The sequence below is a fragment of the Mobula birostris genome, chromosome 5 (genome assembly GCF_030028105.1).
Source record: "Mobula birostris isolate sMobBir1 chromosome 5, sMobBir1.hap1, whole genome shotgun sequence".
NCBI classification, from domain to species: domain Eukaryota; kingdom Metazoa; phylum Chordata; class Chondrichthyes; order Myliobatiformes; family Myliobatidae; genus Mobula; species Mobula birostris.
Genome location: NC_092374.1, coordinates 209,467,514 through 209,490,199, shown reverse-complemented (window position 1 = coordinate 209,490,199; position 22,686 = coordinate 209,467,514). Strand labels below are relative to the sequence as shown.

At 45.7% G+C, this 22,686-nt stretch overlaps 1 protein-coding gene across 1 annotated transcript in view; it reads left to right on the top strand.

Moving 5' to 3' along the window:
* LOC140198347 (uncharacterized) overlaps positions 1–22,686 on the top strand; it is a 108,433-nt gene that overhangs the window by 23,800 nt on the left and 61,947 nt on the right. The window lies entirely within an intron of this gene.

The following is a 22,686-nucleotide window of genomic DNA, read 5'->3' as shown; positions in this document are numbered from 1 at the left end:
CTCCACCACTGACTCAGGCAGTGCATTCCACGCACCAACCACTCTCTGAGTGAAAAACCTTCCTCTAATATCCCCCTTGAACTTCCCACCCATTACCTTAAAGCCACGTCCTCTTGTATTGAGCAGTGGTGCCCTGGGGAAGAGGCACTGGCTATCCACTCTATCTATTCCTCTTATTGTCTTGTCCACCTCTATCATGTCTCCTCTCATCCTCGTTCTCTCCAAAGAGTAAAGCCCTAGGTCCCTTAATCTCTGATCATAATGCATACTTTCTAAACTTGGCAGCATCCTGGTAAATCTCCTCTGTACGCTTTCCAATGCTTCCACATCCTTCCTATAGTGAGGTGACCAGAACTGGACACAGTACTCCAAGTGTGGCCGAACCAGAGTTTTATAGAGCTGCATCATTACATCGCGACTCTTAAACTCTATCCCTCAACTTATGAAAGCTAACACCCCATAAGCTTTCTTCACTACCCTATCCACCTGTGAGGCAACTTTCAGGGATCTGTGGACACGTACCCCGAGATCCCTCTGCTCCTCCACACTACCAAGTATCCTGCCATTTACTTTGTACTCTGCCTTGGAGTTTGTCCTTCCAAAGTGTACCACCTCACACTTCTCCAGGTTGAACTCCATCTGCCACTTCTCAGCCCACTTCTGCATCCTATCAATGTCTCTCTGCAATCTTTGACAATCCTCTACACTATCTACAACACCACCAACCTTTGTGTCGTCTGCAAACTTGCCAACCCACCCTTCTACCCCCACATCCAGGTCGTTAATAAAAATCACGAAAAGTAGAGGTCCCAGAACAGATCCTTGTGGGACACCACTAGTCACAATCCTCTAATCTGAATGTACTCCTTCCAGCACGACCCTCTGCCTGCTGCAGGCAAGCCAATTCTGAATCCACCTGGCCAAACTTCCCTGGATCCCATGCCTTCTGACTTTCTGAATAAGCCTACCGTGTGGAACCTTGTCAAATGCCTTACTAAAATCCATATAGATCACATCCACTGCCTGGTCACCTCCTCAAAGAACTCTGTCAGGCTTCTTAGACACGATCTGCCCTTCACAAAGCGAAGCTGACTGTCCTTGATCAGACCATGATTCTCTAAATGCCTGGAGTATTGTGTGCAGTTTTGGTCCCCTAATCTGAGAAAAGACATTCTTGCCATAGAGAGAGTACAAAGAAGGTTCACCAGATTGATTCCTGGGATGGCAGGACTTTCATATGATGAAAGACTGGATTGACTAGGCTTATACTCTCTGGAATTTAGAAGATTGAGGGGGGATCTTATTGAAACGTATAAAATTCTAAAAGGATTGGATAGGCTAGATGCAGAAAGATTGTTCCCGATGTTGGGGAAGTCCAGAACGAGGGGTCACAGTTTGAGGGTAAAGGGGAAGCCTTTTAGGACCGAGATTAGGAAAAACTTCTTCACACGGAGACTGGTGAATCTGTGGAATTCTCTGCCACGGGAAACAGTTGAGGCTAGTTCATTGGCTATATTTAAGAGGGAGTTAGATATGGCCCTTGTGGCTAAAGGGATCAGGGGGTATGGAGGGAAGGCTGGTACAGGGTACTGAGTTGGATGATCAGCCATGATCGTACTGAATGGCGGCGCAGGATTGAACGGCCGAATGGCCTACTCCTTCACCTATTTTCTATGTTTCTTTGTGGCTCATATTGGGGGAGCAGCATCGGTGCTGGTGAGGCAAAAAGACAAAATAATCTCATCAAAATGGTTGGAACCGTCCTTGGCCACAACCGGGGCTCTTTCGAGTTCGTGGTGGAGACGAGATCACTAAACAAATGGTCTTCCATTGCGGACAATCGGGCACGTCCTCTCCATGACCTACTGCATCGGCAGCGGAGCACCCTTTCGCACAGACTCACTCAGCACCGCTGTCACAAGGATCGTTACAGAAAATTTTTCCTATCAAATGTAATATACAACAGTTCATCTGCTAATCTACCACCCACAGCTCTAATCTGCGAATTAAATCTGCTGACAACACTACATTGATTGGCCTAATGTCAAACAATAATGAGGTGGCCTACAAGGAAGAAATCATCTCTCTGACACAATGGTGTCAGGAAAACAGCCTCTCCCTGAATGTCGAAAAAATCAAGGGAGCTGGTTGTGGATTACAGGAGGAATGGAGACGGCTAACCCTATTGACATCAATGGATCTGGGGTTGAGAGGGTGAACAGCTTTAAGTTCCTCAGGATCCGCATCACCGAGGACCTCACGTGGTCTGTACTCACAAGCTGTGCGGTGGAAAAGTTACAACAGCGCCTCTTTCACCTCAGACGGTTGAGGAAGTTTGGTATGGGCTCCCAAAAGCTTAGAACTTTCTACGGGAGCACAACTGAGAGCATCCTGACTGGCTGCATCACTGCCTGGTATGGGAACTGTACCTCCTTTAATCGAAGGATTCTGCAGAAAGTGGTGCGCACAGCCAAGTGCATCTGTAACTGTGGACTTCCCACGATTCAGGAAATTTACAAAGACAGGTGTGTAAAAAGGGTCTGCAGGATCATTGGGCACCCGAGTCACCCGAACCACAATCTGTTCCAGCTGCTACCATCGGGCAACGCTACCGCAGCATAAAAGCCAGGACCAACAGGCTCCGGGACAGCTTCTTCCACCAGGAATCAGACGGCTTAACTCACGCTAATTTGAGTGTATTCCTATGTTGCATTGACTGTTCTGTGTATTATAAATTACTATGATTGCAGATTGCTCATTTAAACGGAGGCGTAACGTAATTTTTTTTACTCCACGTTTGTGAAGGATGTAAGAAATAAAGTCAATTGCATACATCTTTCTGCGACAGATCATAGTTCAATAGTCTCTGCAATTGTTTCATACGTTATTATTGCACATTGGTACCATATTATTGTCTATATAATTATTCTCTACTTTATTTTTTGTAAAGTCTGCACACCGCTAAGTGTGATTTTAAATATTGCTGCTGTAACGAAAGAATTTCCCACTCGGGATAAATAAAGTATTTATTATTATTATTATTATTATTTTCCAGCCCTATATCTCTTTCACCAATCAACTTCACAGCTCTTCACTTTACTCCTCCCCCTCTCCCGTTTTCAGTCCCCCACATTCTGACTCCCTCCCTTCCTTTCCAGTCCCGACGAAGGGTCTCGGTCTGAAACGCCGACTGTTCACTCCTCTCCATAGCTGCTGCCTTCCCCCCCGGAGTTCCTCCAGCATTTTGTGTGAGTTGCTTTCGATTTCCGCATCTGCCGATATTCTCCTGTTTAAACAAATGCGCATGCGTGGACGTCGTGCTCAGTCCCGAATACCGCGCATGCGCTGAGAATACGAGCCGCTCACGAAAACGGGTGCAGGGAAGAGCCAGCTCCGGGCAGGAAAAACATAATCACTGGCGTCTGAAACACGACCGAAAGGCAATTACTGTGATTTCCCGGTACACTGGTGCTGCACCCCACGACGGTCCTGGTCCTTTCCCTCTCTCTCAGCTCCACGATCCGGACCCGGGCCCCAGCGAGCTTTTGACTCATGGGCCCTGATGCAGCCATCGGCAGTGTTGCGGCGCATGCGTATTCCTGCATCTTTTGGATGGCGGATAGAGAGGGTTCTCTTCCTGAAGGCTTCTGGGTAAAGAGGCAGCCATAGGCAATAGTACTGGCGTTGTCCCATACAGTCGAAGGAAATGGGAGCGGATGTATCTCCCAAACACTGCCGAGCTCCAGCTATGTAAATCCGAGGATTATGAACTCGGAACAAAAAGATGGTTTCCAGTTAATTTCGGTTGAAAAGTTTACCTTCCAGTCAGTGAGAATGTCAATTAGTGCAGTATGGATAATTGGGACCTCTTCTGGGGCAAGTGGGACCTGTACAAGAGAGACGGGTTACACTCGAACTACAAGGGGACCAATATCCTTTCAGGGAGGTTTTTTGGTGCTATTGGGGAGGCTTTAAACTAGATTTGCAGGAGGATGGGAACCAGAGTTCCAGAGCTGACAGTGGGGCTGGGGTGAAAATATATGATGTTAAAAGTTCAAGAAAAGCCGCAAATAGAAATGTTGTGAGTGCTGGTAAAAATCTTCTGAGATATATTTCAATGCTAGGAGTATTGAGAGGAAGGCAGATGAGTTGAGGGCGTGGATTGACATGTGGAATTATGACATTATAGCAATTAGTGAAACTTGGCTACAGGAGGGGCAGGACTGGCAGCTTAATATTCCAGGGTTCCGATGTTTCAGATGTGATCGAGGCAGAGGAATGAAAGGGGGGGGGGTAGCATTGCTAGTCAGGGAAAATGTTACAGCAGTGCTCAGGCAGGACAGATCAGAGGGCTTGTCTACTGAGTCCTTATGGGTGGAGCTGACCACATTAGTGGGGTTGTATCATAGACCACCCAATGGTCAGCGAGAATTGGAGGGGCACATCTGCAGAGAGATAGCAGGCAACTGCAGGAAACATAAAGTTGTGGTGGTCGGGGATTTTAATTTTCCACATATTGATTGGGACTCCCATACTGTTAGGGGTCTAGATGGGTTAGAGTTTGTAAAATGTGTTCAGGAAAGTTTTCTAAATCAATTAATAGAGGCACCAACTAGAGGTTATGCAATATTAGATCTCCTATTAAGAAACGAGTTAGGACAAGTGACGGAATTGTGTGTTGGGGAGTACTTTGGATCCAGTGATCATAACACCATTAGTTTTAACTTGATCATGGATAAAGATAGATCTGGTCCTAGGATTGAGGTTCTAAATTGGAAGAAGGCCAAATTTGAAGAAATGAGAAAGGATCTAAAAAGTGTGGATTGGGACAGGTTGCTCTCTGGCAAGGATGTGATTGGTAAGTGGGAAGCCTTCAAAGGAGAAATTTTGAGAGTGCAGAGCTTGTATGTTCGTGTCAGGACTAAAGGCAAAGTGAATAGCAATAAGGAACCTTGGTTCTCAAGGGATATTGCAACTCTGATAAAGAAGAAGAGAGGGTTGTATGACATGTATAGGAAACAGGGAGTAAATAAGGTGCTTGAGGAGTATAAAAGGTGCAAGAAAATACTTAAGAAGGAAATCAGGAGGATTAAAAGAAGACATGAGGTTGCCTTGGCAGTCAAAGTGAAGGATAATCCAAAGAGCTTTTATATTAAGAGTAAAAGGATTGTAAGGGATAAAATTGGTTCTCTTGAAGATCAGGATGGTTGGCTATGTGCGGAACCAAAAGAAATGGGGGAGATCTTAAATGGGTTTTTTGCGTCTGTATTTACTAAGGAAACTGGCATGAAGTCTATGGAATTAAGAGAAACAAGTAGTGAGATCATGGAAACTGTACAGATTGAAAAGGAGGAGGTGCTTGCTGTCTTGAGGAAAATTAAAGTGGATAAATGCCCGGGACCTGACAGAGTATTACCTCGGACCTTGAAGGAGACTAGTGTTGAAATTGCAGAAGCCTTGGCAGATATATTTAAAATGTCGCTGTCTACAGGTGAGGTGCCAGATGATTGGACAATGGCTCACGTTGTTCTGTTGTTTAAAAAAGAATCAAAAAGTAATCCGGGAAATTATAGGCCGGTAAGTTTGACGTTGGTAGTGGGTAAGCTATTGGAGGGAGTACTAAGAGACAGAATCTACAAGCATTTGGATAGACAGGGATTTGTTAGGGAGAGTCAACATGGCTTTGTGCATGGTAGGTCATGTTTGACCAATCTGTTGGAGTTATTCGAGGAGGTTACCAGGAAAGTGGATGAAGGGAAGGCAGTGGATGTTGTCTATATTGACTTCAGTAAGGCCTGTAACAAGGTCCCGCATGGGAGGTTAGTTAGGAAAATTCAGTCGCTAGGTATACATGGAGAGGTGGTAAATTGGATTAGACATTGGCTCAATGGAAGAAGCCAAAGAGTGGTAGTAGAGAATTGCTTCTCCGAGTGGAGGCCTGTGACTAGTCGTGTGCCAGAGGGATCAGTGCTGGGTCCATTGTTATTTATCATGTATATCAATGATCTGGATGATAATGTGGTAAACTGGATCAGCAAATTTGCTGATGATACAAAGATTAGAGGTGTAGTGGACAGTGAGGAAGCTTTTCAAAGTTTGCAGAGGGATTTGGTGCAGCTGGAAAAATGGGCTGAAAAATGGCAGATGGAGTTTAATAGAAACAAGTCTGAAGTATTGCACTTTAGAAAGACAAACCAAGGTAGAACATACAGGGTAAATGGTAAGGCACTGAGGAGTGCAGTAGAACAGAGGGATCTGGGAATAAAGATACAAAATTCCCTAAAAGTGGCTTCACAGGTATATAGGGTCGTAAAGAGAGCTTTTGGTACATTGGTCTTTATTAATCCAAGTATTGAGTATAGGAGCTGGAATGTTATGATGAGGTTGTATAAGGCATTGGTGAGGCCGAATCTGGAGTATTGTGTTCGGTTTTGGTCACCAAATTACAGGAAGGATATTAATAAGGTTGAAAGAGTGCAGAGAAGGTTTACAAAGGTGTTGCCGGGACTTGAGAAATTCAGTTGCAGAGAAAGATTGAATAGGTTAGGACTTTATTCCCTGGAGCGTAGAAGAATGAGGGGAGATTTGATAGAGGTGTATAATATTGTACTTTATACTTTATTGTCGCCAAACAATAGGTACTAGAACGTACAATCATCACAGCGATATTTGATTCTGTGCTTCACACTCCCTGGATTACAAATATTAAATATTATAAATATTAAAAATAGTTAAAATGAGTAAATATTAAAAATTATATATCATAAATAGAAAATAGGTAAATAGGGGGTAAGGTAGTGCAAAAAAACCGAGAGGCAGGTCCGGATATTTGGAGGGTACGGCCCAGATCCGGGTCAGGATCCGTTCAGCAGTCTTATCACAGTTGGAAAGAAGCTGTTCCCAAATCTGGCCGTATGAGTCTTCAAGTTTCTGAACCTTCTCCTGGAGGGACGAGGGACGAAAAGTCTGTTGGCTGGGTGGGTCGTGTCCTTGATTATCCAGGCAGCACTGGTCCGACAGCGTGCGGTGTAAAGTGAGTCCAAGGACGGAAGATTGGTTTGTGTGATGTGCTATGCCGTGTTCACAATCTTCTGCAGCTTCTTTCGGTCTTGGACAGGACAACTTCCATACCAGGTTGTGATGCACCCTAGAAGAATGCTTTCTACGGTGCACCTATAAAAATTAGTGAGGGTTTTAGGGGACAGGCCAAATTTCTTTATTTTTCTCAGGAAGTAAAGGCGCTGGTGGGCCTTCTTGGCAGTGAAAGTGGCCAGTGCGTGAGTGGGCCAGTGAAGGAGTGGAGCTTTGAGGCTTTGACTCGAGAGATTCTGGCAGTTTTGGCAGTTGGTCTGTGCAATCAAGTAAATCAAGATTTGAATAGATCAGCAGAAAGCCGTTGATTGGGCAGTCGAGGTCAGGTGACCAAACATTTTGAAAAGCTCAAACAGATAAATAGAGGGATAGCTCAAGCGAAGTGGCCAGTGATTGAGTGGGCCAGTGAAGGAGTGGAGCTTTGAGGCTTTGATGAGAAGAGGCGGAGGACAAGCTAGCTCGCAGTTATTTTTTTTCAATGTCTCCTGAGACGGTGATGTGCCTCTCATGTGAGATGTGGCAGTCTTGGGAGAACTTCCCTCTCTCGCAGAGTCATATCTGCCAGAAGTGCATACGGCTGGGCGATCTGGAAGACGTGTAAGGAATCTGGAGCAGCAGCTGGATGACCTTCGACCCATAAGGGAGAATGAGGCAGTCATAGATGAGAGCTACAGGAAGGTAGTCACACCTAGGCTGTCAGAAGCAGGTCGTTGGGCGACATTCAGAGGGGGGAAAGCAAAGGTGAGCAGACAGGTAGTGCAGAGCACCCCTGTAGCCATTCCCCTGAATAATAAGTTTACCGTCCTGGATGCTGTTGGTGGGAACGACCGACCAGGTGTGAGCCACGGTGGCAGGGCCTCTGGCACTGAGTCTGACCCTGTGGTGCAGGAGGGTGGGACGGAGAAGAGGAGAGCTGTCATCATTGGAGACTCTATAGTCAAGGGAGCAGACAGGAGATTTTGTGGACGTGAGAAGGATACCCGCATGGTTTGTTGCCTCCCGGGTGCCAGGGTCCGGGATGTCTCTGACCGGGTGCACGACATCCTGGTACGAGAGGGAAAGCAACCAGAAGTCGTGATATATGTTGGGACCAACGACATAGGCAGGAAGAGGGATGAGGTCCTGAAGTGTGAGTTTCGGGAACTAGGCAGAAGGCTGAAGAACAGGACCTCAAGGGTGGCGTTCTCAGGATTGCTGCCAGTGCTACATGACAGTGATGGTAAGAATTGGAGGAGATGGCAGTTGAATGCGTGGCTGAGGAGTTGGTGCAGGGAGCAGGGTTTTAGATTTTTAGATCATTGGGATCTCTTCTGGGGAAGGTGGGACCTGTACAGATTGGATGGGTTGCACCTGAACTCGAGGGGGAGCAATATCCTTGCAGATAGGTTTGCCAGCATCGTTCGGCAGGGTTTAAACTAATTTGCGAGGGGGATGGGACCCAGAGCGATAGAGCAGTGAAAGAAGTTCATGGGGTAAAGCCAGATCTAACATACAGAGAGGCTTTGAGGAAAGAGAAGCAGAATACAAGGTGTAAAGACAGTAAGCTAGAAGGGCTGAAATGGGTGTACCTCAATGCAAGAAGCATCAGGAACAAAGGTGGTGAACTGAGAGCTTGGATACATACATGGAATTGTGATGTAGTGGCCATTACAGAGACTTGGCTGGCACCAGGGCAGGAATGGATTCTCAATATTCCTGGATTTCAGTGTTTTAAAAGGGATAGAGAGGGTGGAAAAAGGGGAGGAGGGGTGGCATTACTGGTCAGGGATACTATTACAGCTACAGAAAGGGTGGGTAATGTAGCAGGATCCTCTTTTGAGTCAGTATGGGTGGAAGTCAGGAACAGGAAGGGAGCAGTTACTCTATTGGGGGTATTCTATAGGCCCCCTGGTAGCAGCAGAGATACAGAGGAGCAGATTGGGAGGCAGATTTTGGAAAGGTGCAAAAATAACAGGGTTGTTTTCATGGGTGACTTTAACTTCCCTAATATTGATTGGCACCTGATTAGTTCCAAGGGTTTAGATGGGGCAGAGTTTGTTAAGTGTGTGCAGGACAGATTCCTGTCACAGTATGTGGACAGGCCGACCGGGGGAATGCCATACCAGATCTAGTACTAGGTAATGAACTGGGTCAGGTCACAGTGGGTGAGCATCTGGGGGACAGTGACCACCACTCCCTGGCCTTTAGCATTATCATGGAAAAGGGACCTTAGACTGAAGCAAAGAGCTGTTGAAGATGTCAGCAAACACTCCAGCTAGCTCGCTTGCACAGGCCCGGAGAACCCGTCCCGGGATGCCATCTGGGCCCGTCACCTTCCTTGGATTTATCTTCAGGAACGCCCTTCTAATATCCTCGGTTACGATGAATCTCGATGCCATCAGGTCTGGTTCATCCGGAGGGAGCGGGACGCTCCTCTTCTGTTCGAATCTTGCGTAGAATACGTTAAGTTCGTCAGGAAGAGAAGCGCCACAGTTATTGATATTCCCAGCCTTTTCTTTGCGCCCAGCGATCTCATTTAGACCCTGCCATAGTCTGCTGGCATCCCTCTGGTTAGCCTGGGCTTCCAACTTGGCTCGATATTGGCTCTTGGCGCCCTTAATGGCTTTCCGGAGTTCATGCCTGGATTCCGTGTAGTGACTGGTATCCCCGGACCTAAAAGCTGCAGCTCTAGCCTTCAAAAGGGACTGGACCTCATAATTTATCCAAGGTTTCCGGTGAGGGAATACCCGGATCGTCTTGCGAGACACACAGTCCTCCGTGCATTTCCAGACAAAGTCCGTGACAGCTGATCGATATAGATAGAGTGAATGCAAGCAGGCTTTTTCCACTGAGGCAAGGGGAGAAAAAAAACAGAGGACATGGGTTAAGGGTGAAGGGGGAAAAGTTTAAAGGGAACATTAGGGGAGGCTGTTCACACGGAGAGTGGTGGGAGTGTGGAATGAGCTGCCAGACGAGATGGCAAATGCGGGTTCTTTTTTAATATTTAAGAATAAATTGGACAGATACATGGATGGGAGGTGTATGGAGGGATATGGTCCATGTACAGGTCAGTGGGACTAGGCAGAAAATAGTCATAGTCATAGTCATATTCATACTTTATTGATCCCGAGGGAAATTGGGTTTCGTTACAGTTGCACCAACCAAGAATAGGGTATAGATATAGCAATATAAAACTATAAATAATTAAATAATGATATGTAAATTATGCCAGGAAATAAGTCCAGGACCAGCCTATTGGCTGAGGGTGTCTGACCCTCCAAGGGAGGAGTTGTAAAGTCGTAGGAATGACTTCCTATGACGCTCAGTGTTGCATCTCGGTGGAATGAGTCTGTGGCTGAATGTACTCCTGAATACACAGCCAGGAATGGCCAAAAGGCCTGTTTCTGTGCTGTAGTTTTTCTTTTTTTTTCTGTGGAAATAAAACCTTCTGTCAGGTTTACTTCTCTCTGGGTAAATAACGATACGAAACACCTTTGCCTCGATGACAAGTGACTTGTGGCTTTCACATCACAAAAGTGCCGCACTCCAATGAGAATAACCACTGCCCTCCACCTTATATTCATTGGCATTACCATCGATGGGTTCCTCTCTGTCAGTCAGCCGGTGGGAGGGTATCCGAGTGATTCGTAAATCTCCAGTATCGTGCTCCAGGAAAGTGCTCTTTGTAGTGTTGTGGAACATGACCAGAACTTGAAATAATACCAAAGGACAAATTGAGCCAAGTCACAGGTTGTTTGAAGTCAGAAATAGCCCATTCTCATACAGAGAGGAATACAGTCAGAGAATTTGATGATCAGTCAGAATTTCTGATCCGTGCCTTGTTAGAAGCTGAGTGCATATCGAAACAGAAATCTGCAATATATTACAGGCCCTTCGGCGCACAGTGTTGTGCCGTCCAGGTAACCTATTCGAGAAACTGCCTCCGATTTCCCAACCGCATTGCACTCTGTTTTTCTAAGCTCCATGTGCATATCTGAGAGACTCTATGGTATCTGCCTCTACCATCATCGCTGGCAGTGCGTTCCATGCACCTACTACTGTCTATGTGAAAAACCTACCTCTGACATCCCCTTTGACCCTTCCAAGCACCTTAAAACTATGCCACTCGTGTTTGCCAATTCAGCCCTAGGAAAAAGCCTCTGGCTATCTTCATGATCAATGCCTTTCATCATCTTATACACATCTGTCAGGTCACCTCTCATCTTCAAAGTTCACTCAACCTATTCTCATAAGGCATGTTCTCCAATCCATGCAACATCCTTGTAAATCTCTGCAGTCTTTCTATAGTATCCCCATCCTTCCTGTAAAGAGGTAACTGAACACAATCCTCTAAGTGGGGCATAAATAAGGTTTTATATAACTGTAACATTACCTCACCGATCTTGAGCTCAGTTCCATGGTTGATGAAGGCCTTCTTAACACCATTGTCCATCAGCACTGCAGCTTTGAGTGTCAAATTGACATGGACCCCAAGATCTCGCTGATCGTCCACACTGCCAAGTGTCCTAACATAATATTGTCTTCAAGTTTGATGTACGGAAATAAACCACAGCACACTTACCTGGGTTGAACTCCATCTGCCAGTTCTGCATCCTATTGGATGAAGGAATTAAATGCAGCATCTCCAAGTTTTCGGATGACACGAAGCTGGGTGGCAGTGTTAGCTGTGAGGAGGATGCAGGGTGACTTGGATAGGTTAGGTGAGTGGGCAAATTCATGGCAGATGCAATTTAATGTGGATAAGTGAAGTTATCCACTTTGGTGGCAAAAACAGGAAAACACATTATTATCTGAATGGTGGCCGATTAGGAAAAGGGGAGGTGCAATGAGACCTGGGTGTCATTATACACCAGTCATTGAAAGTGGGCATGCAGGTACAGCAGGCGGTGAAAAAGGCAAATGGTATGCTGGCATTTATAGCAAGAGGATTCGAGTACAAGAGCAGGGAGGTACTACTGCAGTTGTACAAGGCCTTGGTGAGACCACACCTGGAGTATTGTGTACAGTTTTGGTCCCCTAATCTGAGGAAAGACATCCTTGCCATAGAGGGAGTACAAAGAAGGTTCACCAGATTGATTCCTGGGATGGCAGGACTTTCATATGATGAAAGACTGGATGAACTAGGCTTATACTCGTTGGAATTTAGAAGATTGAGGGGGGATCTGATTGAAACATATAAAATCCTAAAGGGATTGGACAGGCTAGATGCAGGAAGATTGTTCCCGATGTTGGGGAAGTCCAGAACGAGGGGTCACAGTTTGAGGATAAAGGGGAAGCCTTTTAGGACTGAGATTAGGAAAAACTTCTTCACACAGAGAGTGGTGAATCTGTGGAATTCTCTGCCACAGGAAACAGTTGAGGCCAGTTCATTGGCTATATTTAAGAGGGAGTTAGATATGGCCCTTGTGGCTAAAGGGATCAGGGGGTATGGAGGGAAGGCTGGTACAGGGTTCTGAGTTGGATGATCAGCCATGATCATACTGAATGGTGGTGCAGACTCGAAGGGCCGAATCGCCTACTCCTGCACCTATTTTCTATGTTTCTATCAATGTCCTGCTGTTATCTCTGGACAACTTTCCAGACTATTCACCACACCCTCAACTTTTGTGTCATCAGCAAACTTACTAACCCACCCTTCTACTTCCTCGTCAAGAGCATTTATAAAAATCACAAAGAGAAGGATTCTCAGAACACATCCCTGCAGAACACCACTGGTCACCATCCTCCATGCAGTTTACAAACCATCTCCAACCATCTTTTGGCTTCTGTGGGCAAGCCAATTCTGGATCCACAAAGCAAGGTCAACTTGGATCCTGGCCTCATTACTTTCTGAATGAGCCTCGCATGAGGAATTTTATCAAAATTCTTACTGAAAGCCATGTACACTACATCCAATGCTCTACATTAGTGGCCGCCAACCAGTCGATCCCGATCGACCGGTTGATCTTTGAGACTTTCCTATTAGATCCCGAAAAAAAAAGAAAAATAAATACACAAATACATTATGCCTGATAAACCTTTCGATGCAAAAGCAGATTTTACCCCTAGAACGCGTATGTGAGTCGTTTTTAACCCACACTTACTTGCTTTCCCTGTTTATTGTGTTTTATCTTTTTCCGCTGCCCAGCGTTTTGTGTCAGATGTGCCACTGTCTGTCAAATTCCATGGAGCATGGGAGAGCTTCGTTTATCTTAAACATAAACGAACAAACGGGCAAACTGTCCATTGGCAAAAGAATACAACACGCGTGGGTAAAAATGACTCACTTCTGCGTTCATGACTTAACTGAAATTTGACCAATTTTTATCGGTTTTGACTCTGTTATGCTGCTATTTATATTACATCAGTTATGCAAAAGCTTGATCAGTTGTACTCTCTTTCTTTCAAATTGTTTGCCTTTGATAGCATGAATACGTTTAGCATTTCAGATAGTGTGCTAGTAATTAGCATTAATTTTAGTTTTTACTGAAAAGTTAGCGCCTCTCTCTCTCTTTTCATTTAGCTGTTGTACTTTTTTCAGCGTAGCTTGTGCTGCATCAAAGTGACCAATTAGATTAGATAAGAGTACAGATTGTCGCAAACATCAGTATACGGCACTCGCTGGTGATATCCTGCAAGCTCGCTAGCATGGCGGAGGCTCCACGAAAGAAGGCAAAAACATACAAATTCCATTCAGAATGGGAAGAGGAATTTCTGTTTACGTTAGAGAAAGACAAGTGTGTATGTATGTTGTGCCACCAAACACATGTACTGACTAAAAGAGGGAATCTGGAGCGGCACCACAACACCAACCACCAGAAATTGAAAGACACCTACCCCCCCCAAAGAGCGCATCTGTGCCAGGGAAGTTGAGGAGCTGAACTCAGGGTTGAAGGCCCAGCAATCGTTTTTCACAAAATAGGTACAGGAGTAGGCCATTCGGCCCTTCGAGCCTGCACTGCCATTCAGTATGATCATGGCTGATCATCCAACTCAGAACCCTGTACCAGCCTTCCCTCCATACCCGCTGATCCCTTTAGCCACAAGGGCCATATCTAACTCCCTCTTAAATATAGCCAATGAACTGGCCTCAACTGTTTCCTGTGGCAGAGAATTCCACAGATTCACCACTCTCTGTATGAGGAAGTTTTTCCTAATCTCAGTCCTAAAAGGCTTCCCCTTTATCCTCAAACTGTGACCCCTCGTTCTGGACTTCCGCAACATCGGGAACAATCTTCCTGCATCTAGCCTGTCTCATCCCTTTAGGATTTTATACGTTTCAATAAGATCCCCCCTCAATCTTTGAAATTTCAACGAGTATAAGCCTAGTTCATCCAGTCTTTCATCATATGAAAGTCCTGCCATCCCAGGAATCAATCTGGTGAACCTTCTTTGTACCCCCTCTATGGCAAGGATGTCTTTCCTCCGATTAGGGGACCAAAACTGCACACAATACTCCAGGTGTGGTCTCACCAAGGCCTTGTACAACTGCAGTAGTACCTCCCTGCTCCTGCACTCGAATCCTCTTGCTATGAATGTGAGCATACCATTCCCCTTTTTCACCGCCTGCTGTACCTGCATGCCCACTTTCAATGACTGGTGTATAATGACACCCAGGTCTCGTTGCACCTCCCCTTTTCCTAATCGACCACCATTCAGATAATAATCTGTTTTCCTGTTTTTGCCACCAAAGTGCATAACCTCACATTTATCCACATTAAATTGCATCTGCCATGAATTTTCCCACTCACCTAGCCTATCCAAGTCACCCTGCATCCTCTTAGCATCCTCCTCACAGTCTAACACTGCCGCCCAGCTTCGTGTCATCCGCAAACTTGGAGATGCTGCATTTAATTCCCTCATCCAAGTCATTAATATATATTGTAAACAACTGGGGACCCAGCTCTGAGCCTTGCGGTACCCCACTAGTCACTGCCTGCCATTCTGAAAAGGTCCCGTTTATTCCCACTCTTTGCTTCCTCTCTGCCAACCAACTCTCTATCCACATCAATACCTTGCCCCTAATACCGACTGCTTTAAGTTTGGACAGAAATCTCCCGTGTGGGACCTTGTCAAAAGCCTTTTGAAAATCCAAATATACCACATCCAGTGGTTCTCCCCTATCCACTCTACTAGTTACATCCTCAAAAATTCTGTGAGATTCATCAGACATGATTTTCCTTTCACAAATCCATGCTGACTTTGTCCGATGATTTCACCGCTTTCCAAATGTGCTGTTATCACATCTTTGATAACTGACTCTAGCGTTTTCCCCACCACCGATGTCAGGCTAACCGGTCTATAATTCCTGGGTTTCTCTCTCCCTCCTTTTTTAAAAAAGTGTGGTTACATTAGCCACCCTCCAATCCTCAGGAACTAGTCCAGAAACTAAAGAGTTTTGAAAAATTATCACTAATGCATCCACTATTTCTTGGGCTACTTCCTGAAGCAATCTGGGATGCAGACCATCTGGCCCTGGGGATTTATCTGCCTTTAATCTCTTCAATTTACCTAACACCACTTCCCTACTAACATGTATTTCCCTCAGTTCCTCCATCTCACTGGACCCTCTGTCCCCTACTATTTCCGGAAGATTATTTATGTCCTCCTTCGTGAAGACAGAACCAAAGTAGTTATTCAATTGGTCTGCCATGTCCTTGCTCCCCATGATCAATTCACCTGTTTCTGTCTGTAGGGGACCTATATTTGTCTTAACCAATCTTTTTCTTTTCACATATCTATAAAAGCTTTTACAGTCAGTTTTTATGTTCCCTGCCAGTTTTCTCTCATAATCTTTTTTCCCCTTCCTAATTAAGCCCTTTGTCCTCCTCTGCTGGACTCTGAATTTCTCCCAGTCCTCAGGTGTGCCAGTTTTTCTGGCTAATTTGTACGCTTTTTCTTTGGAATTGATACTATCCCTAATTTCTCTTGTCAGCCACGGGTGCACTACCTTCCTTGATTTATTCTTTTGCCAAACTGGGATGAACAATTGTTGTAGTTCATCCATGCGATCTTTAAATGCTTGCCATTGCATATCCACCGTCAACCCTTTAAGTGTCATTTGCCAGTCTATCTTAGCTAATTCACGTCTCATACCTTCAAAGTTATCCTTCTTTAAGTTCAGAACCTTTGTTTCTGAATTAACTATGTCACTTTCCATCTTGATGAAGAATTCCACTATATTATGGTCACTCTTACCCAAGAAGCCTCTCACGACAAGATTGCTAATTATCCCTTCCTCATTGCTCAATACCCAGTCTAGAGTAGCCTGCTCTCTAGTTGGTTCCTCCACATGTTGGTTCAAAAAACCAACATGATAAAAAACCTCATGATCAGCGCAGTTAATGCGATTAAGGCCAAGCTCGGTATTTGGATTTCAAATTTAAAGAATGGGAGGCTTACACATTTTCCCAATTTGTTATGTTACAGTCCATCAAGGAAACCAATGCTTTTCGCCCTGAGCAGTAGTGTGCTTACCGAGACAAACTGGCAATAGAGTTCGATCGGCGTTTTGAGGAGTTAAATGTCATGAAAGATATCTCTGCATTTATTTCAAACCCATTTCTGCCAGTCGATATAGAACAGATAGCAGCCAAATTCCAGCAAGTATCTGGTGTGCCAAGTGATATTGAAATGGAAACGATTGATTTGCAAAATGACATCGATGAAGGGCGGTGACTCTTGGGGGTTTGTCAGCAGGGAGAAGTTTCCTCATCTCACCACATGAGCACTAAAAGTCAGCGCCTACTTCGGGTCAACTTATCTGTGTGAAATTGCATTTTCACAAGATGAAAATTATTTAATCTAAGTACAGGAGCTGTCTGGCTGACAGACACCTCACAGACTGTTTCAGACTGGCTGTCTGTAGTGTCACGTACCCCGTGACGGGAATAAAGAACCAGCAGAGATGGAAAACACTTTGGAGTCTAGTATTGCTATAAACTAATAATATTTATTGGTAACTACGCAATACAGTAATAGAAATGAAGATAAATCACACAAGTTAGCAATGATTATATATAAAAATAAGTGTGGAATATATATGTATGAAAAACCAAGCTTCTTTAAGTCTGGGGTAAATAGATACTGTCTTACGATGTTGAGTAAAGTTCATTTCAGTTCAATTCGTGGTATTTAGTTGAGTAATGACGGGGAGAGAGAGAGAGAGTGAATTGAGTCCTCAGGTGAGCTGATGCCGTCGATCTTCTCCTCATCCTCCAAAATCCTTGACAAGTGACCGACTGTGACTTTAACCAGAGGGACTGGTCTTCTGTGGTGGAGCTGTCACCCTGGCAAGGGTGGACACAATGACAACTCCCCATCAGTCAACCCCTTCTTCACGCTGGAATAGCAATTTGGATCGATCCGCCTGATCGATCCTCCAAAACCCACTTTCTCTGTGGGCACAACAATGCTCATTCAGTATCCAGATCATGTGTCTGAGGTCTATATCATCTGACCTCCCATTTATTTCTCTGTGCTGAGCATCACCTGTCATTCAAAGAGTCCCTCCTTCCTTTGTCTGTGAAGAAATGCACAAGCAGGCAACCTGTCCTTGGAAGTAATATCAACAACTTGCCGAAAATCATAACATCGAGTGTCCATTAAATAACACTGCCGTCGGTTACCATAGCAACTTTCGAGCTGCTCGGTGCTGTCTCCAGCTCAACTCAGTAGAAATCCAAAGTTACTTCCAATGCCTTAAAGTGACAGTCCAACCGTTGATCTTTGTCTCTCTCTCTCTCTCTCTGTCTTTTCAAAAGCAACACATCGGTGATAAATAACTCTGTCTCTCTCTCCTTTCCAAACAAGCCATCAATGATAAATGTCTCTCTCCGAACAGTTAATAGGGGCACACCTGGATCCCCTCACAGAAGTTAGGACCCAAATTTCAGGGAACTAGCAGAAAGTATTCAGCCCCAGTCATCACACTGAGGGGAACAGCCAATTTCTGTTCATTTATTTTTCGTGTTGAAATAAAATTAAATAATGAAACTTAGATTTAAAGGTATGAAGTATTGTAATATTCTTAAGGACACCTGTTTGATATGCTAGTTTTTGTGTTTTCTTAGTTGAATTAATTTGAAAGTTTGACAAAAGCAGTTTATGTAATTCAAGTACCATTAGCCAAAATAAATGGCCTCAAGTTGGAAGTACAATATGAGCTGTTTTTTCTCTAAACAATTTAGTATGTTGATCTTGCCTTTCACTAAGGCCGAGGTAGGGGATCTTGGGCTTAAAAAGGTTGGCGACCACTACTCTACATTCATCAGTGTGTTTGGTTACATCCTCAAAGATTTCAATCAGGTTCGTAAGGCATGATCTGCTGACTATCCCACATCTGGTTATGCTTCTCCAAATGCTCATAAATCCTGCCTCTCAGGAGCTTCTCCAACAACTTGCCTGTCCGCTGAAGTGAAAACAACTGCTCTGTAATTTCCTGTCTTATCTCTACTCCCTTTCTTGAAAAGGCATCAATGTCTTTTAATCTTCTGGTACTTTTCCTCTCCCTATTGATGTGCAAAGATCATCGCCAGAGGCTCAGCAATTTCCTCCCTCACTTCCCACAGTAGCCTGGGGTATACCTCAGGTTGAGTACCCCCAACTTGAGCTGAAATTGGTAAAATTGTGATGCCAGAGCTCACATTCAGAGGAGATCATCTAGAAACATGTAAAATTATGAAAGGAAGAGATAAGATAGAGGCAGGAAAGTTGTTTCCACTGGCAGATGAGGCTAGAACCTCCGTCTCCGCCGCGTCTGCTCTCAGGATGAGGCTTTTCATTCCAGGATGAGGGAGATGTCCTCCTTTTTTGAAGAAAGTGGCTTCCCTTCCTCCACCATCAACTCTGCTCTCAAACGCATCTTCCCCATTTCACGCACATCTGCTCTCACTCCATCCTCCCGCCACCCCACTAGGAATAGGGTTCCCCTGGTCCTCACCTACCACCCCACCAGCCCCCGGGTCTAACATATTATTCTCCGTAACTTCCGCCACCTCCAACGGGATCCCACCACTAAGCACATCTTTCCCTCTCTCTGCTTTCCGCAGGGATCGCTCCCTAGGCAACTCCCTTGTCCATTCGTCCCCCCCATCCCTCCCCACTGATCTCCCTCCTGGCACTTATCCTTGTAAGCAGAACAAGTGCTACACGTGCCCTTACACTTCCTCCCTTACCACCATTCAGGGCCCCAGACAGTCCTTCCAGGTGAGGCGACACTTCACCTGTGAGTCGGCTGTGGTGATATACTGCGTCTGGTGCTCCTGATGTGGCCTTCTATATATTGGCGAGACCCGACGCAGACTGGGAGATCGTTTTGCTGAACACCTACGCTCTGTCCGCCAGAGAAAGCAGGATCTCCCAGTGGCCACACATTTTAATTCCACATCCCATTCCCATTCTGACATGTCTATCCACGGCCTCCTCGACTGTAAAGATGAAGCCACACTCAGGTTGGAGGAACAACACCTTATATTCCATCTGGGTAGCCTCCAACCTGATGGCATGACCATTGACTTCTCTAACTTCCGCTAATCCCCACCTTCCCCTTGTACCCCATCTGTTATTTTTTTTTATGCACACATTCTTTCTCTCACTCTCCTTCTTCTCCCTCTGTCCCTCTGACTATACCCCTTGCCGATCCTCTGGCTCCCCCCCCCCACCGTCTTTCTCCCCGGACCTCCTGTCCCATGATCCTCTCGTATCCCTTTTGCCAATCACCTGTCCAGCTCTTGGCTCCATCCCTCCCCCTCCTGTCTTCTCCTATCATTTTGGATCTCCCCCTCCCACTTTCAAATCCCTTACTCACTCTTCCTTCAGTTAGTCCTGACAAAGGGTCTTGGCCGGAAATGTCGACTGTTCCTCTTCCTAGAGATGCTGCCTGGCCTGCTGCGTTCACCAGCAACTTTGATGTGTGTTGCTAGAAGTAGAGGACATTGCCTCAAGATAGTAGTCATAGTCATACTTTATTGATCCCGGGGGAAATTGGTTTTCGTTACAGTTGCACCATAAATAATAATAGTTAAATAGTAATATGTAAATTATGCCAGTAAATTATGAAATAAGTCCAGGACCAGCCTATTGGCTCAGGGTGTCTGACCCTCCAAGGGAGGAGTTGTAAAGTTTGATGGCCACAGGCAGGAATGACTTCCTATGACGCTCTGTGTTGCATCTCTGTGGAATGAGTCTCTGGCTGAATGTACTCCTGTGCCCACCCAGTACATTATGTAGTGGATGGGAGACATTGTCCAAGATGGCATGCAACTTAGACAGCATCTTCTTTCCAGACACCACTGTGAGAGAGTCCAGTTCCATCCCCACAACATCATTGGCCTTACGAATGAGTTTGTTGATTCTGTTGGTGTCTGCTACCCTCAGCCTGCTGCCCCAGCACACAACAGCAAACATGATAGCACTGGCCACCACAGACTCGTAGAACATCCTCAGCATCGTCTGGCAGATGTTAAAGGACCTCAGTCTCCTCAAGAAATAAGAGACGGCTCTGACCCTTCTTGTAGTCAGCCTCCGTGTTCTTTGACCAGTCCAGTTTATTGTTAATTCGTATCCCCAGGTACTTGTAATCCTCCACTATGTCCACACTGAACCCCTGGATGGAAACAGGGGTCACCGGTACCTTAGCTCTCCTCAGGTCTACCACCAGCTCCTTCATCTTTTTCACATTAAGCTGCAGATAATTCTGCTCACACCATGTTACAAAGTTTCCTACTGTAGCCCTGTACTCAGCCTCATCTCCCTTGCTGATGCATCCAACTATGGCAGAGTCATCTGAAAACTTCTGAAGATGACAAGACTCTGTGCAGTAGTTGAAGTCTGAGGTGTAAATGGTGAAGAGAAAGGGAGACAAGGCAGTCCTCTGTGGAGCCCCAGTGCTGCTGATCACTCTGTTGGACACACAGTGTTGCAAGCACACGTACTGTGGTCTGCCAGTCAGGTAATCAAGAATCCATGACACCAGGAAAGCATCCACCTGCTTCGCTGTCAGCTTCTCCCCCAGCAGAGCAGGGCAGATGGTGTTCAACGCACTGGAGAAGTCAAAAAACATGACCCTCACAGTGCTCGCTGGCTTGTCCAGCTGAGTGTAGACAGGGTTCAGCAGGTAAACGATGGCATCCTCAACTCCTAGTCGGGGCTGGTAGGCGAACTGGAGGGGATCTAAGTGTGGCCTGACCATAGGCCGGAGCAGCTCCAGAACATGTCACTCCAGGGTCTTCATGATGTGGGAGGTCAATGCCACCGGTCTGTAGTCATTGAGGCTGCTGGGACGCGGCGTCTTCGGTACAGGGACGAGGCAGGACGTCTTCCACAGTACAGGAACCCTCCGGAGCCTCAGGCTCAGGTTGAATACATGGCGAAGTACTCCACATAGCTGAGGGGCACAGGTTTTGAGCACCCTGGTACTGACACCATCCGGTCCTGCAGCCTTGCTTGGGTTGAGACGTTTCAGCTGTCTTCTCACCTGTTCAGCTGTGAAGCCCACCATGGTGGTTTTGTGTGGGGAAGAGGTATAGTCATGAGAGCAGGGTGAGGGAGTGTGAGGAGGGGTAGGAGGGGAGAGTGGAATATGTGTTGGTTCGGGGCTGACAACAGATGGCTCATGTGGGGGATGGGCAGGGGTCACAATGTCAAATCTGTTAAAGAACAGGTTAAGTTCATTGGCCCTGTCCACACCGCCTTCAGCTCCTCTGTTGCTAGTTTGCTGGAACCCAGTGATGGTCCTCATCCCCCTCCAGACCTCTCTCATATTGTTCTGCTGGAGTTTCCACTCAAGCTTCTTCCTGTACCTGTCTTTAGCCTCCCTGATCCTGGCTTTCAGGTCCCTCTGTATTGCCCTCAGCTCCTCCCTATTTCCATCTCTAAAAGCCCTCTTTTTAGCATTCAGGGTGTCCTTAATGTCCTTTGTCACCCATGGCTTGTTATTTGAATATCAAAGGACAGATTCGGGGGAAATTGGGATGGAGATGAGGAGGACCTGCCTTTCCCAGAGGGTGGTGAATCTGTGGATTTCTCTGCCCAATGAAGGAGTGGAGGCTACCTCAGTAAGTAAATTTGAGAAAAGATTGGATAGATTTTGGCATAGTTGGGGAATTAAGTGTTATGGGGAAAAGGCAGGTAGGTGGAGCTGAGTCCATGGCCAGATCAGCCATGATTTTATTCAATGGTGGAGCAGGCTCGACGGGCCAGATGGCCGACTCTTGCTCGTATTTCTTATGTTCTTATGTTCTCACCACAGACTAAAATCTCTCCTGAAATATTGTCCTTCACCCATTGATGTCTTTTGCAAATATTTTTACAGGTTTGAAATGGCAGAACACTTGTGCACGGGAATCTCAAACACAACAACACATCAGTTTTGCTGAGTCTGTCTGGATATTTAAGTAGTGACCAAGTATTTTCTTTGCTACACCAACACATCTGTTATCGATCCTTGCAGATGAAGGTGATCCCAGATCACATCCCAGCTGGTGATGCATTCTGTTTCTGAAATGAAGTTTTCTGTTTTAACTCTGTGAAATCCACTGGAACTGGGAGCTGAGAAAACACCAGCATTTGTTTACTGGAGATCAGTTCTTCAACTGCATTGATTGTACAAGGGAT